Source organism: Myodes glareolus, chromosome 24, assembly GCF_982192425.1.
Source record: "Myodes glareolus chromosome 24, mMyoGla1.1, whole genome shotgun sequence".
In the NCBI taxonomy this organism is placed as follows: Eukaryota; Metazoa; Chordata; class Mammalia; order Rodentia; family Cricetidae; genus Myodes; species Myodes glareolus.
This window is the reverse complement of record NC_142049.1, coordinates 25,859,613-25,874,445: the sequence shown is the minus strand read 5'-3', so window position 1 is coordinate 25,874,445 and position 14,833 is coordinate 25,859,613. Positions and strand designations below refer to the sequence as shown.

The following is a 14,833-nucleotide window of genomic DNA, read 5'->3' as shown; positions in this document are numbered from 1 at the left end:
TACCCTGAGAAGTTACTTGCCACTGAACGCTGGAAACGCTCCCAAGGCGGGGGTTTGGGGGAGTCATACTCATTTGCACCTGTTATCATAAAGATGCAGTGGGCTTGTTATCAGTATTGAAATCCAAAGAGAGGGAGGAAGTGGAATGTAAAAATGCGGGCTGACTAAATTGAGTTTTCCAAGTTGTGTGTGCCGGGCTTTGCCCTCACTTAGAGAAAACGATTCTGTTCTCATGCTTTGTATGAGGTTTGCGAGAGACAAGACAGAAGATGTCCGGGTTGGCTTGAGTTCCAGCAGTTCCTGGTAGTCACTGGGGCTGGGCAAGGGCAGGTCTGCCTTCCTCAGATTCTGTCCCCTTCCTGCCAGCCCCCAGGGTCCTCGGGGTCCCAAAACTGATATCCTGCCTGTAGTTCCAAGGGAATAAACTTGGCTAAGAGTCCTGGAAATAACCTATTTCTCTGCGTGGTGTTCTACCTTTCCGGATTGATATCTTAGGAGCTACACTAGGCTGTTGAATGGCTTCCTTTACTACACCCCAAGGGAAGGCCAACTTGGGGTGAAAAGGAGTGATGAGGCTACCCAAGAAAGTGAGGCAGAAAGTGGGGAATCTAGAGCCTGCAGCTCAGGTTAGGATCCCCCCCCCCTTTCAGCCTCCCGAGGGCTGCTTCCCTGGGTCAATTGGTAGCTCACCTAGGAGCAGGTGGCAGAGCACACCCCTCTTCTGAAGGGCTCCGAACTAGGCAAATGGGTCAGTTCTCAAAGTTACCTTTCCCTGCTTTGTCAAGATGACCAAGACCTTTGTGCAGCTGCTAGCCGGTGTCACCAGCTCCCTGGGAGGTATCCTGTCAGCCTCTCCATGTGAACTCTCCAACAGTTCAACTTTCCAAAACACCCCAAGCTTCTTTTAAAATATCATCTGGTCCTGCAGAGTGGGCAGACCAAGTGGAAAGGAAGTTTCTCCCCCCCCCCCGCATTTGGTTGGGAGGGGGGATAAACTGTCTGCACTAAGCTTCCTCGCTCTATCCACCCACCCTCGTACCATCCCTCCTCACTCCTCCGGGTGTGAATTAATGGCAGTACTTTCAGCACTTCTGCAATTCTTAATAGGCTTCTATTTCTGCAAGGGAAAGGGCAATGCCTGAAACTTCAGGTTACTTTACAGCTAAAGGAAGATGACGGTGACAGAAGGTAGCGGTGGGTAACAATTCTTCAGGATGATCTGCTGGAGACACCACCGCTCCCTTTTAAAAAGTATTACTGCCATTACTCTCCCCCCCCATATTCTTGTGAGTTGTGTGTGTATGCGAGTGTTAAAGCCCCTGAATGTGTCCCACTTTGTCACATCCTCTGTGTGTGTGTGTGTGTGTGTGTGTGTGTGTGTGTGTGTTTTTAGAGAACATTTGAATGAAAGGCTCGATGCCAGGTATTGGTGACACAGGGGGTGGAATTTTCAGCCCATTCCACAAAGAGTTGGCCGTCTCTATTTGCATAAGGTCAGAGTAGGGCTTGTGGTAGAACTTCACCAGCATCTCTGTCTCTTAGCAACAGTCTTGCACTCTTGGTCCCTGCATTAAATTGACTGGTCCCTTCCTTTTCTTCCTTTCATTGGGAGGCTTACAATAAAATGTCACCCTTCCAACCTGTGCCTGTCACCCAGTAGGTCATCTCTCTCTCTCACACACACACACACATTTTCCCTCCCTCCCCCTTCCCCTCTCCTCCTCCTCCCCTTCCTCCGAAGCTCCAATTACAGACAGAGAGGATTCACTGGGTGAAATCCCAAAACTGTTTCATTTTATGGTGTTAATTAATATTAATACCACTTCTCCCTTTGTTATTAATTTTAAAAATCCCTCGCAAACAGGCAAGATAAGGAGGAAATTGCCATCACCTGCCAAACAATGGGTTTGGAGAGGGGCAATAAGGCAGATGGAGATGGAGGGAACAGGGTTTAGTCTCTACACCATTCAAATGGTGAGGGGTTCAGCACAGCCTAGAAACCCTGGAAGTGCTTGGACTCTGCCAGGCAGCCCTCTTGGCTCTAGCATGGGGACCAGTGACAGGATCCAGATGCTGATAGGTAGTGTTAATGGAGGGTCACGTCTGGACAATAGTATCCATCACTTGCCTCCTGGCTCTTCTGTCAGGTGGCGTCATTTCTGACTACTCCATCACTCAGATTTAGGATAGATTCAATTATTACCTTCGCCTTGGCAACAGGATTCACAAATTGGTACCCAGAGGACCAAACAGTAATGGTGATAGTTTTTATTAGTAGTTCTTATTATTAGCTTACTGTGCATCCCTTTCTTCTTAATTTTTGAAAGAGCATCCTAGATATCTGTTGAATCCTTTCCTCTTTTATTCCATCAACAGTTGCCCAGAAGCACAACCCCACAGGATAATGGTCGCTTAATTAGTATACAACACACACACACTTTTGAAAGCCTGGATGATTTCTACTGATTTGTATCATTTTATCAGTTGGGCAAATGAGATACTTTCTGAATTCTCTACCATGTTGCAGTAGGAAATGTCTGTCTATAGACCATGTTTTATAGTGCACAAACAATGTTTCTCACCGTTTCAGAAGTGCTTATGTTGAATGATGGTAGAAGTTGTATCTGAGATGGGGGGAAAAAGTACGAAGAACCCTTGATATGTTTTTTGTTCATAAAGCTAAGAATCTATTAAAGTAATTGGAGTTTTAAAATCATAAAAAAAAACTCTGAAGATATGGAAATCGCAGTAAAGAGGCTAAACTTTCATTGAACTCATCTCTTTCCCTTGAACATAGAAATTCTCTCTCTCTCTCTCTCTCTCTCTCTCTCTCACACACACACACACACACACACACACACACACACACTTCTTTTAGTTTGAAACATATTACTCATCCATTTGAGTGTCGGGAATGGTTAGATATACACCCAGCTTTCCCTGGTATTTTTACAACCTCTTACCTCTGCTTTCTCCTCTCCTCTTTATGGCTTACATACCCTGTAATTCTTGTAACACATTCCCCGATAAATGCGCAGGTAATGGGGTCTGAGCAATGCACCCAGGGTTAAAAGTCAACCAGCTCCTCTTTAATAATTCACAAGTCATGTTTCTTCCATGATGTCAAGTTTGCTAAGGAAGATAGACAAGGTGAGGGCAACCACTTGAGTTTGTTATTCTGAGTCTCAGAAGAGAAGAGAACTGCAAAAACCAGTGGCCCCCCAACTCCTTTACCAACTACACTTTTCTAGAGGGGCTGGTCTTCCCTTGCTGACCATTTTTCAGGACCTCAGCAAGATGTTTGAAATGTTTGCAAAGGTTGGGGTGAAGGGGGATCCTGGAAGTTTTCTCATACTCATTGATTCAAGTTTACAAAGTCACCCCCACTTTCTGCTTCCATCATACAATTCCCAAAGGCTTCAGCTCATCTAATTCCCACGGTAAGACCTCCTCAGCGAGAGCCATTTTCAACGATGGCTCCTACTTTGACTTTCTGTGGGTGACCCTTCTTCATGGAGTGACTATTTTTCCTCCCAGAGGCATAACTGTCTACAAGCTTCCACAGTCTCGGGCTTACCACCACCACCCGTTCCTTTTCTTTCTAGAAGGATCTGGGGGAAATCTCAGGTGCATGCCTCTTTCTTTCAACAGTGTGTCCTTTGCAGGAAGAGAGAAGGACGCAACGCATAGACAGAGATGGGGAAAATAAAAAGTCGAGGGACTTTAAAGTGCACTGGAGTTTTATTCTGGAGCATAAATTGAAACAAGATTCCATATTGAAAGAGGGAAGGAAAAATATGAAGACTGAGGTGCACCTTTGCCTTTCCCAGATGCACACAGGGTCAGGGAGTGCCACCCCAGCCTGGCTCACATTGCTCTATGGCCACTGTTGCCCTCTCTGCTATTTCAGGATTCACATTCACACGGACCATGCCGAGGAAGTAATTTCGTTTCCAGTGTCCCCCTCACAACCATTTCAAAACCAAAATATTGAAGGAACTCTTTTGACAGAGTTTATTAAATTATTTCATATGCTACTTATTTAATGAGGACTACAGCCTTTTAAAGATTTATTCGGCAGTAGTAAGCACATGGTTTTTCGAGGAACAAACATTCTGCATTTGTTCAGTTCTGAAAGATTTCTAACAAAATAATAGAGAAGCAGAGTTTTCTCTTCGTTGTCCAGTTATTGCTAGTCGTATATCATGACAGAGGAAGAAGCAGAACCCATTACATTCGTTCACCTTATAACTTCCTTGTTAGTAAAAAATCATGTTTTGTGGTATGTTTACCCCACCCTCTTAGTTTTGTGGCTATTTAATTTTAATATCCATTTCTGTGGTGGTTATTCAGCACACAATGGGTACCCAGGGCATTGTTTCAGACTCACTCCTAACCACGTGAACCTTCTTAGTCAGATCTGAGAGGTGAGGATCTGTTCTATGCTGATGCAAGTGAGTGGAGAGTGTAGCAAAACTCCAGAGAGAGGAAGGATAATTAATATTTATCAAAGTCAGAAACACTTTGGCAGAAACGGAGGAAAACGCATCAAGTTCTGTGAAGAAGAAAAACAAAAAACAAAAAACTTGGGGTGAGGTTGAGAAAGTTGAGAAAACAAAGTTAGAAGGCACTGTTTTGTTTGCATGGGCAGGGGACCTGGCAAAATGTATCCAAGAAATGGTCTTGTTGAAACCCCAAACTTTTAAAACCTTAGATTCTTACAATTTCTCCAGTTAAAGAAGAACCCAAAAGCTTCAGCTAACTTTAGTTTTGCTTGTTTTTTACCGAGCAGGACACAGGAAGCGAGAAAACAATTGGCCATAAGCTATGAATTTACAGTGTATCTGCTTTTTCTGTCTCGATTATGGAATTATGTAAGATTGTTCATGCTTTTACTTCTATAGGTTTTTAAAAAAAAAGGGAAAGGGAGTGCAGTTTTTTATAACCATTTGCACAGTGCCCTGAGTATTACTGTTTGTAATCTTTCTTATTTGGGGCTTCGGCTGAGCTGGACCCAGCAAGCAAATGAGCTTGGGGGAGAGGGGCAGCAGGCACTGCTAGCTTTGACAACTACCAACTCTGCCTTTCTTGGCAAGGAGTCTGTGCGTGGAGTTGGGATAAACATATTTCACCTTTTGTATTACAAGTTTCCTCGGAAGTCCCTTCTTCAGCACTCTCCAACTGAGCTGGCATCCTCAAGTTAACCTGAATCCTACAAGGTCCGCCTCTAGCTAGCGTGCTTATTTTATAGTGGGGGTCCCCACTATCGCACTTTAGGGAAGAGCAGTTCTACCGGTTTGCACAGTTTCCACGCAGCACTGTTTTTCACTGGGAGATAGGTTATTAAAAGCGCGTACAGAACTGCTGGGGGCGGGTAGGGAGGAGGACACGCTCTCGGCTCTCAGACAGCAGTTCCTAGAAAGACCCTGGGTAGCTCAGACTGAGGCCCCTTTACTAAGCAACAAGCGGGGTGGGGGCAGAAAATATGTCTCTTCCTTTCCCTGGTATCACTTCTCTCCTCCCATGCTAACTTCGTGAGAAGAGGGGAACTCAGAGGAAGAGAGGGTCGGGGAAAACTCGAATAAAGTCTAGTAGAAGTTTGCAAAAGGCTCTTCGTAGGAAGACAGCTTCTCGCAGAGGACCGGGAAGAAACCAACTCGGGAGAGGGAAGCGTCCGTTTCCCGCCTGCCAATGAAAAACACACAAAGTTGCAAATTTGAGGAGGGGGTAGGGCCCCCCTTTTCTGGGGCAATCAGCTGCAGCCGCCGGCTACTAAGAGAGTGCTGGGGCAGCCCACCAGCTCTGGGCGCCGGCTGCGTGGCCACCGAAGGCCAGGGGTGCATCCCGTGCCTCCACAGCGGGCAGTGTCGCCGCGCCGCGCCGCTCCCACCCCGCCCAGCCCGCAGCCACGACCTCCAGTCCTGCTCACACCTATCATTTGGAGCCATCTTCGGTCAGTCTTCCAAACATTCCGAGGGTTTTTGATTCCACTCGCCGCTCCTTCTTATTGAGTTCTCCGCGGTCTCCCTGCAACTTGTCATAGCCTGTAATAAAATGCCCTTTCTGTCGGGAGTTAAAGTACAGAGGGCAGCGGTTCTATTTGCAACTGACAGCCAAGAAAAGGAGCTGCGGCAGCCTCGCTTTTGTCTGTCTGGGGCTTTAACTCCTGCAGGGCCGGCTACAGAGAACTAGCGGCTCCACAGGCAGCCCCGAGCCCTTGAGAGGGCCTCAGGTAGGGGACTAGCCTCCCTAGAGAGCCCGGAGCAGAGGTCGTGCCTGGCCTATGCCCCACCCTGAATAAGGAGCTCGGTTGTGGGAAAGTTCTGGACCTACAAAGCTGCATACTACACTCTGTTGAGAAGCAGTCCTCAAATAAAGGACCCCTATTTTACTCTTTGGGCGGAGTGGACTTGAGAAAGAAAAATAGTGCGGGGACAAGGAAGCAAGGAAAGAAAAATGTTAAGTGAATCTTAGGTCAGGATCCAGGGAACTTTCACCTGGCTTAGTTATCAAACTGCTTCATCTATTTCTTCAGTGAGTCAAACTGTCCAAAAATTATTTCCATATCCCTGGGAACAAAAAAAGGAAGATTTATGCATGAGTTTTGTGGCCCACCTGGTACCTGAAAAGATACCTGTGGACAAGTGCTTTAAATCTCATCTGCTTGGGAAGTGCCCAGCCTTTAGCCTGCATCTCTCAGTTGGCAGTGTGTTCCACAAGGTACCTGGTGTGGTCCCAGGCTGTCTTCTGCATTCACAGATGCCTGGCCACCATTAATCAGATGCATTTAGGAAACCAAGCCACTTCTTACCTGGCCAACCCCCTCAGAAGTCACTGTAGAGTACTCTAAGGGAGGGTGTTGGTGGGTGCCAGAGTCCCCCAGACATTGTGCGTGTGTCTTCAACACCTGAAGAGTTTAGGAAGTCGATGGGTGTGATACCACCTGGTGGGGGAGGAGAATTGGGAGCTCTGGTCAGTGAGGACAGTTCAGACTGGGAGAGGGGAGGCAAACAAGAGTTTCTCAAACTACTTTACCATTTTACCTTTGGGATGTGCAAAGGATGTGCTGGCCATGTCACAGGTGTTCTTTCCCACTTCTAGGTTCTCACTCCAGTTCTAGAACTCCTTTTTCGAGTCCCAAAGGGAGGGAGAGAGTGTGAGACTGTCTCCATTCAGGAAAACAGCCCGTCCTCCCTCTGGCTTGCCGGCTGGTCCTCATACCTTCTCATGTACAGTGTCCAAAAGTACATCCCTTACACACGGTGTATGTCTTGCACACGATGTACATACAGTGTGCATAAGTACATCTCTTTTGGCTGTCCCCAAGGAGATAAACATGCATGTCTATCCCCCCGCCCCGTACCTATCTTCATACCTACTGCACACTACCTTCTCCTAACTCTGTGAAGATACTAAGACCTTGAAATCAATAGTGTCAAAACCCAGGAAAGCTGAGAAATTGACCAGCTGACCTCCGCCGATGATTTTCTTCTAGAGGATGGGAAAGCCTGTGTCCTAAACTGATAACACCAAGAAACCAAAAGGATTCTGTTGAGAGTAGAAGTTATACAATATTCCTCAACAGAGAGTCTATTGTGCTTAGCCTGAGAGAAACAGAGAGAGAGAGAGAGAGAGAGAGAGAGAGAGAGAGAGAGAGAGAGAGAGAGAGGTTTGAGCATTCCACATTAGAGGCAATGCAGAGCTGCAGTAGGGGAAAGTGTGCTATCTCGGGGAAAACTTAAGCAAGAGAAGCCTTTAAATCCCCTAAAGAAGGGGGAAACAGCAGCATGGGGAAACACATTACAGTACTTTCCAGTACACTGCCTCCTTGTCTGCTGTCGTCTTCAGTTCTGTGTTTATCTCTCAAGTTTGATCTCTGGATCTCTAGCAAGGCTCTTAATGCCGACCCAAAGTGGTCGCTTGACGTTCTTCCGCCAGCACCACCAGCTTTGTGTACGTGACCGAAACTGTCCTTTCCGATCCTTAGGAAAAGTTAGAATTCTCTCCCGCGCCCCAGGAGGCCAACTTTTACAGGAACCATTGTTCATTTAAAGCACTGGTTGGGATACTCAGGTCATATCTGAAGATTTGGACAATAATACCCTTATTCTCCCAGTTAGCTGGTGGCTTCTATTCAAAATGAAGCTATCTGGGGACACGTAAAAGCCAGTAAATTTCCTGATGCACAAAGGAAATGATTCTTCCTGCCTTCTGCCTATTTCCACTCCAAAGTGAATGATGCCCCAGTTACCACCAGACCTGACTTGATTTATCTTGGTTAATAGGATTAATGTGTCAGCCTTTCTCAAGAACTTCCAAGTGCAAACCCGGGGTGTCACTGACTGGCTGGTGTCTTCTCTCCTCTCTGATGGGCATAATGACACACCTACAAGCCGAGGGCCTTTGTCCACTGGGAGCAAGCAGATTATCTGTCTCCAGTGAAATAAGGCGTGCGGTAGTCTCCTTTGCCAAGACTCCGAGCCAGAAGCCAGTCCCTATAAAATAATTGTGTCACTACCTCACCAGCACACTGCCCCTGCTTCATTTGTCTTTTGACTGTAATTGAATGGTTGAAGAGCAGAAACGTAGACAAATTCCAGCTGTATTGAGATCTGTTTCTTCCTCCGCTACCTCGGCCCATCATTAGATACTTTCCCTCTCTGTGCGGGAGGTCAGAGTGTATAAATATAAATTGCATTTTGCATTACTTCTAGATGAGTGAAGCTGTCAAAGCAATAATATGAGCTTTCAGTCCCGCATTCTACCACTTCTTTCCCATTTTTTGGCCAGGAGGTCATGTGCAAATTGAACGTGACAACCCAGAAGACATGTCCAACAGACTCGTATTGTTACCCGGCTCAGCTGCCTGGCTCATAACAATATTAAACCCACATTAGTCCCCAGCCTCTGCCAGGCAGAGGCTCCCAAAGGCAGGGCCCAGGCGGCTCTGAAAGTTCACTTCGGTGGTGACATGTCATCTGCGAGCCATTGGCAGCAGTGACTGGAATATTTGCCACGTAAGATTTGTGAGGATGTCCCATTACAAAGACCAGGACGGTGCTCTGTAAGACAGAGAGAGAGCAGAGCACAGGGTGAAGTGCCAAATGGGTCTCCAGCACTCAAATGTTAGAACACACACACACACGTATACACATATGTGCACACACACACATACATACAGTCGAGATACCCTTGACCCTGTCTGAAAATATGCATACTTTCCAGAATTCAACTGAAATGTGATTGGACATATTATCTGCTGCTATCTCCACAAGGAGAACATCATTTTGAAAGCCACCTGAAAACACCCATTGACTTTAGCATCTCATTAGCAACTCTGGCGACTTTTGATAATGAAATTTAATTCCATAACAAAGGTGAAGTCTCCGGGGCTTACAACACATGCCTAACATGGCGGCACTCCCCAAACTGCACTGTACTGGAGGGATATGAAACTATCAATTTCAAGGACATTGAAAGACGTGGAGGATCTGATCAGCAAGTATCTGTCTGCGTGACCCCTTCATGTCTTGCCCATATTGCAGTTAAGGGAGAACTGTTGTTCACAGACAGGGTGTTTGATGGTTTCTAGGAAATGAGTGGCTGTTTTCATTCCTGTTCCAAATGGACAGGTGTCGACATCAGAATTGGCAACCTGGTTGGCAGACTCAGAGAGCGGCGAACGGACAAATTGTTGATGCAGAATAAACGTCCATCCCTCCCATGATGACAGTGCATATGTGAGCACTGGTGATAGGTAGGAAGGAGATGTGGAGATGCTGGGGCAGAAAGATTGATACAGGCCCACGAAACAGAAAGGGACTGCAGCCCCCTGAGTCCAAGAGGCGCCATATGCAATGGCACTTCTGGAGCTCGCTGGGCGCTAAATGCATGGATGAAAGTCACTTCACCTTCCATAGGAAGCACATATCAATCTCAACAAGAACAATTAATCGAGCCGTACGTTTGTGCAGACTCTGTTAAATGAGCCGCATTTCCACACATCTTTTCTTGTGCAAAGAGTCCTTGTTTTTAATCCCCTCGAGTGAACTGGATGTGTTTAAATATTGAGTGTGAGAACATGGCAACTGAGGCCCATGCCTGGGCATACGGAATTCGAAGAAGAAGTTCTCCTTTGTTATTGGTGGATATCATCATACGTTATCAAATACTACCTCAGGGTGACTTCTGGATTTGTGGAAGCTTCCATGTCTCCTATCATTTGTGCTCATAACTCTTGAGATCCAGACGACTGTGCTGAATTTTGCTTCTGGGGTTAGCACACTATACAGTATGATGGTTGTGTATAAAGAAAACAATACTATGGTAACTTGGGAACCCAAGTTTTGTCACCATTTTTATTTTTGTTTTGTTTTGCTATGCTGTTTAGGAGAGGATCTCATGTAGCCCTGGCTAGTTTCAAACTCACTGTACAGCTGAGTCGGGCCTTGAACTCCTGGTCTTCCTGCCTCCACCAGCTGAGTACTAAGATTCAAGGTATGCATCACCACTCCCAGTTAACCTGGTATCCTTTTGAAATTATTGATTTGTCTTATTGTATGAGTATAGTGTGTATGCCCTGCATGTGTGCAGGAGCCCATAGAGACCAGAAGGGGGCATCAGATCCCCTGGAACTGGAGTCCATACAGTTGTGAGCTGAGTAGTGAGAACCAAACGCAGGTCCTCTGCAAGAGCTAGCTGCTGAGCAATCTCTCCAGTCCCCGGATATACGCTTACTGTCACACTTCTCCTGTCACATAAATTAAGGCTGTTCTAACTTGAAACGTGTTGGTAACAATACTAGAAACACCTTTGATTGACTAAAGAACCAACGCAGCCATGTGTTGACACTGAAAATATAGATGTATAATTGTGGACACTTTTTTTCTGGATGCCTACAGTCTCTTTATTACATTTATCTGTGCATGTGTGTGCACGCACATGTTCACAGTCACAATAAACATGGGCAGGCCAGAGAGCAGCTTATGGAACTTGGTCCTGTTCTTTCACCATATAGGTTTCCAGGGATCAAACAGCTTTTCAAACTTGGTCACCAGTTTCTTAATCCACTGAACCATCTTGCCAGCACCTAACTATAGTTATTAAGAATGTCTAGCTTCTAATTACACCTTTAATCCCAGCAGTTGGGAGGAATAGGCAGGTGGATCTCTGTGAGTTCAAAGTCAACCTGGTCTAAGTACTGAGCTCCAGGCCAGCCAGAGCTACACAGTGAGACCTTATATCAAACAGCAAAGGTAAAGATGTTTGAAATTTAAAACCATTCATTTTCTAGTCACAAGTAGAATATAGGTCATCTCCTATATTAAAAGGCTTTGATAAAGCTAATCTGTATTCTTCATAAGGACTTCTCATTAGCCTTGAGTAGAAAATTTAACTCTCTAGCCTAAGAGTATTGGTAGTTTTTAATTTATAAATTATTCAAAGATTCTTGAAGTCATGTTTTTCAAAATCAGAGCAATTTCTCAGAGTCAAGTATAGTTATTGCTGCTACTCATGACAGTCACAACAAAACAATGAAGCTAGGACCTCCTTAAATGTCATTATCTTCCCTGTGAAATGGAATTCCTGATTCCCAAAGTCAGATAAAGTGTATAAAGTATCCAGCATGGTGAGGACAGTGGAACTTGCTGGCCTAGCCCCAGATTCAGTGAGAGATCTATGTCAAAAGAATAAGGAAGAGAGTAATACAGAGAACACCCAAGACCTTCCTTTAGCCGCCACAGGCACATACCACACCCATGCACTGGACACACATGTACACACAAACTTCACATGTTATGCTGATGCAAAGATATGTCTTAAAATCTGAAGAAGAATGTAGAGCATTGAAATATATTATTTACTCTCAGATATTGATGATTCATTTGTAGAAATGGGACCAAAACTTTCTAGGTGCACTTCTAAAGATCAATGGTAGCATCATCTACAGACACAGACGCCGAAGGGATGCTGAAGCCAGCAGACTCCAGTGCCTAAAGATGTTTGCATCATCCAGAAAGATCTCAGCACTGCTAGTTCTTTGAGAACTTCATGTGGAACCAGTAATTCAGTGGGGAAATGTCTGGGAAGTTCCGTGTACCCTACATAAAATTTCACATTGATGATAATACTCCATATCTTAGTAAACTTCCTCTTATAACAAAGTTCACAGTTGTACTCTGCTATGGTTTGGATATTGGCCTTTCAAACACTCTCGTACTCAAGGTTTGGTGGCAGTTTATTAAGAAGTTGAGAGGTGCTGGGGCCCAGGAGGAACTCAGATGATGCAGACTCCTCAGTTCTGTGTTTAAAACCAAATATCCAATAATTGATTCGATGAAAACCAAATTGTTCCAATAACTACCCAATTGAATCAAATGAATGTATGTGTGCATGTATATGTATGTGTGATTATTGCCCAGTAATATTTAAAACACTTGCTATATTAGTTCAACAAGAAAGCCAAATGGAATTGACTTTGCTCCATTCTTTCTGAGCGTGTCGCGTTCTCTGAGAGCAAACTGGATTCAGGGAACATTAAAATCTGCGCAAAGAGAAGCAACTCCTTTTTCCGCTCACGACCCAAAGAGCCAAGTGTCTGGCATTTGCCTTTCAGCTGCTTTGCTGACCATAGGGAGCAGCCGCATGACAGAAACACAGATGGACACCCTGAATGATTAATGTGCCTACCAGACCTGGTAGAGGGGAACGCAGAAAATGGTGGCAGATATGAACTAGTTTCTTTGTGTAGTGCTCCATCCAAGGCTCACATGGAGAAGATCGAGGAAAAAATCCAGCTCTGTCCTTGGCTGGAAAGTCTGATTGCAACCTACCTTTCTTTCTCAAGATCCGGCTTTCCACCGGAAGCTGTACCAGCTTCCTGCCTGATCCTTCATGGTTGTTTTTGCCCTCTCTCCCTCCTCTTTTCCTTTCTTCCTTTGTTCCTACCCCTCTCCCTTGCTTTGTGAGATGATGTGTCCTTCATTTCTGCTCCTTTTCTCAAGCACTGTTTCAACTCAGTGACCTCTGGATGCAAACTAGACAAACAGAGCTTGCACTTCAGAGTGAGGGACAAAAGGAAATGTGTGTTGCTCTGAAGGGAAGTGGGGGGACACAGCTTGGCAGGGAAGCCTGATGTATTTGAACACATCCTCCACTTCCTAACCAAGTGGGCCGCTCCTATGAAAGGGGTTCCTAATGTAACAGGAACACAGGACACCGAGAGTTTACCATTAAAAATGGGTCCCACATGAGACGATAGCTTCAGGGTCATCCCTCAAGTTGGGGGGTTCTTCCTTTTGTAGTGGTTTCCTTTGTTTTGTTTGGATTCTGGATATTGAACTCAGGACCTTACACAGTCTAAGCGTGTATTCTACCACTGAAGCACACCCCCAGCCACATGGCTTCAATATTTTTAGTGTACTATGAATATGTAATAGAGATACTTAGTTTTCAAAATTAGTTTGTTTTGAATAACAATAGAAACATGGAAAAGGTAAAAAGGAGAGGAAAATATTCTGCTGGTCCTGCCTCTTCACCCCTTCCCACCCCATGCTTACCAATGTTTCATTTCAAAAAATCAACTGAAACTGAAAGTGTGTACTTAATATGTTAGAAACCATAGGCTCTTAGACTTCATCACAGTGTGTGTGTGTGTGTGTGTGTGTGTGTGTGTGTGTGTGTGTGTGTAGAGTTTTAGGTAGATAGGAAGTTTGAATGCTACATATAGAGAGGTCACATACATCCTCTGCCAACTTCTCTTATTATGTATATTTTGCTTTGGTATAACACATTTTCATAATGGCAAACATGTATTTGTTGCAAAATGTAAATATTATTTCAAGGTTATTATAGCAAATATATACATTATAATTCAGTGTAACTGTAAATCATATTTATGTAAGTTCATTTTTACATACATAAACAATATTACTGTATGCCCAACTGATGTAGGAAGTCCTTCTGTATATGTGTTGCTTTTATTGGTTAATGAATAAGGAAACTGTCTTGGGCCTGTGTGGTGCAGGAGAATTGTCTGTATTCTGTCAATCATGTTTTAAATAAATGCTGCTTGGCCAAGCAGAAAGTATGGGTGGAAAAACCAGACAGGAAGTAGAGGTGATGCAATGAGAGCAGGAGAATTCTGGGAAGGAGGAAGCTGATTCCTCCCACTCCTGCCCAGATCACCAAAGCAGCAGGATGTGATCTGCCAGCTGGAAAGGGTACTGAGCCACGTGTGGCTAATGTAGATAAGAACAATGGGTTAATATAAGTTACAAGAGCTAATAAGAAGCCTGACCTAATGAGCCAATCAGCTTTATAACTAATAGAGATCTTTGTGTGATTTTCTTTGGGACTTAAACAGCTGTGGGAACTGGGCAGGACAGAAAACACAAACTAGCAGGACCTCATGTTACAGAATGGCATCGTAGGCCCCCTCATGTTACACCTTCGCAAGGCAGAACAGAGAATGAATGCTGGGAGAATGCAAGGCAGAGTCAGGGGGATGCCTGCCATGGAGCCACCAGAGGAGAAAGGTGCAAGCCACCAGTCAGAACCTTGCAGTAGGCCACGAGACTAGTGGTAAAACATACAATAATAGAAATGGTTAATTTAATATGTAAGAGCTTGCTAGGAATATGCTATAGTGATTGGCCAAGCAGTGATTTAATTAATACAGTTTCTGAGGAACTATTTCAGGGCTGAGCAGCCAGGAATGAATAAACAGGCTCCAACAACACACAACAATTTACAGTTATTTGAATTCCAAGTCCTAAAGTGTTGGAAAGTACATTTCAAATATTTCTGTGTGGCATTATATATTGTTGCTGAG

The 14,833-nt window shown here is 44.8% G+C and overlaps 1 long non-coding RNA gene across 4 annotated transcripts in view; it reads right to left on the bottom strand.

Annotated features, from left to right (window-relative positions):
• Positions 1–3,722: 3,722 nt before the first annotated feature.
• Positions 3,723–14,833, bottom strand: part of LOC125400706 (uncharacterized) — a 48,761-nt gene continuing 37,650 nt past the window's right edge. The window contains exons 2-6 of one of the 4 annotated variants that reach the window (XR_007232062.3): positions 7,044–7,125; positions 6,812–6,943; positions 6,498–6,569; positions 5,932–6,044; positions 3,723–5,685 (exon numbers count right to left, since the gene is read on the bottom strand). This is a non-coding gene — a long non-coding RNA (uncharacterized LOC125400706). Of the gene's footprint in view, positions 5,686–5,931; positions 6,570–6,811; positions 6,944–7,043; positions 7,126–14,833 lie in introns of all 4 variants that reach the window. The other 3 variants (XR_007232059.3, XR_007232060.3, XR_007232061.3) reach the window with 3 other exon arrangements.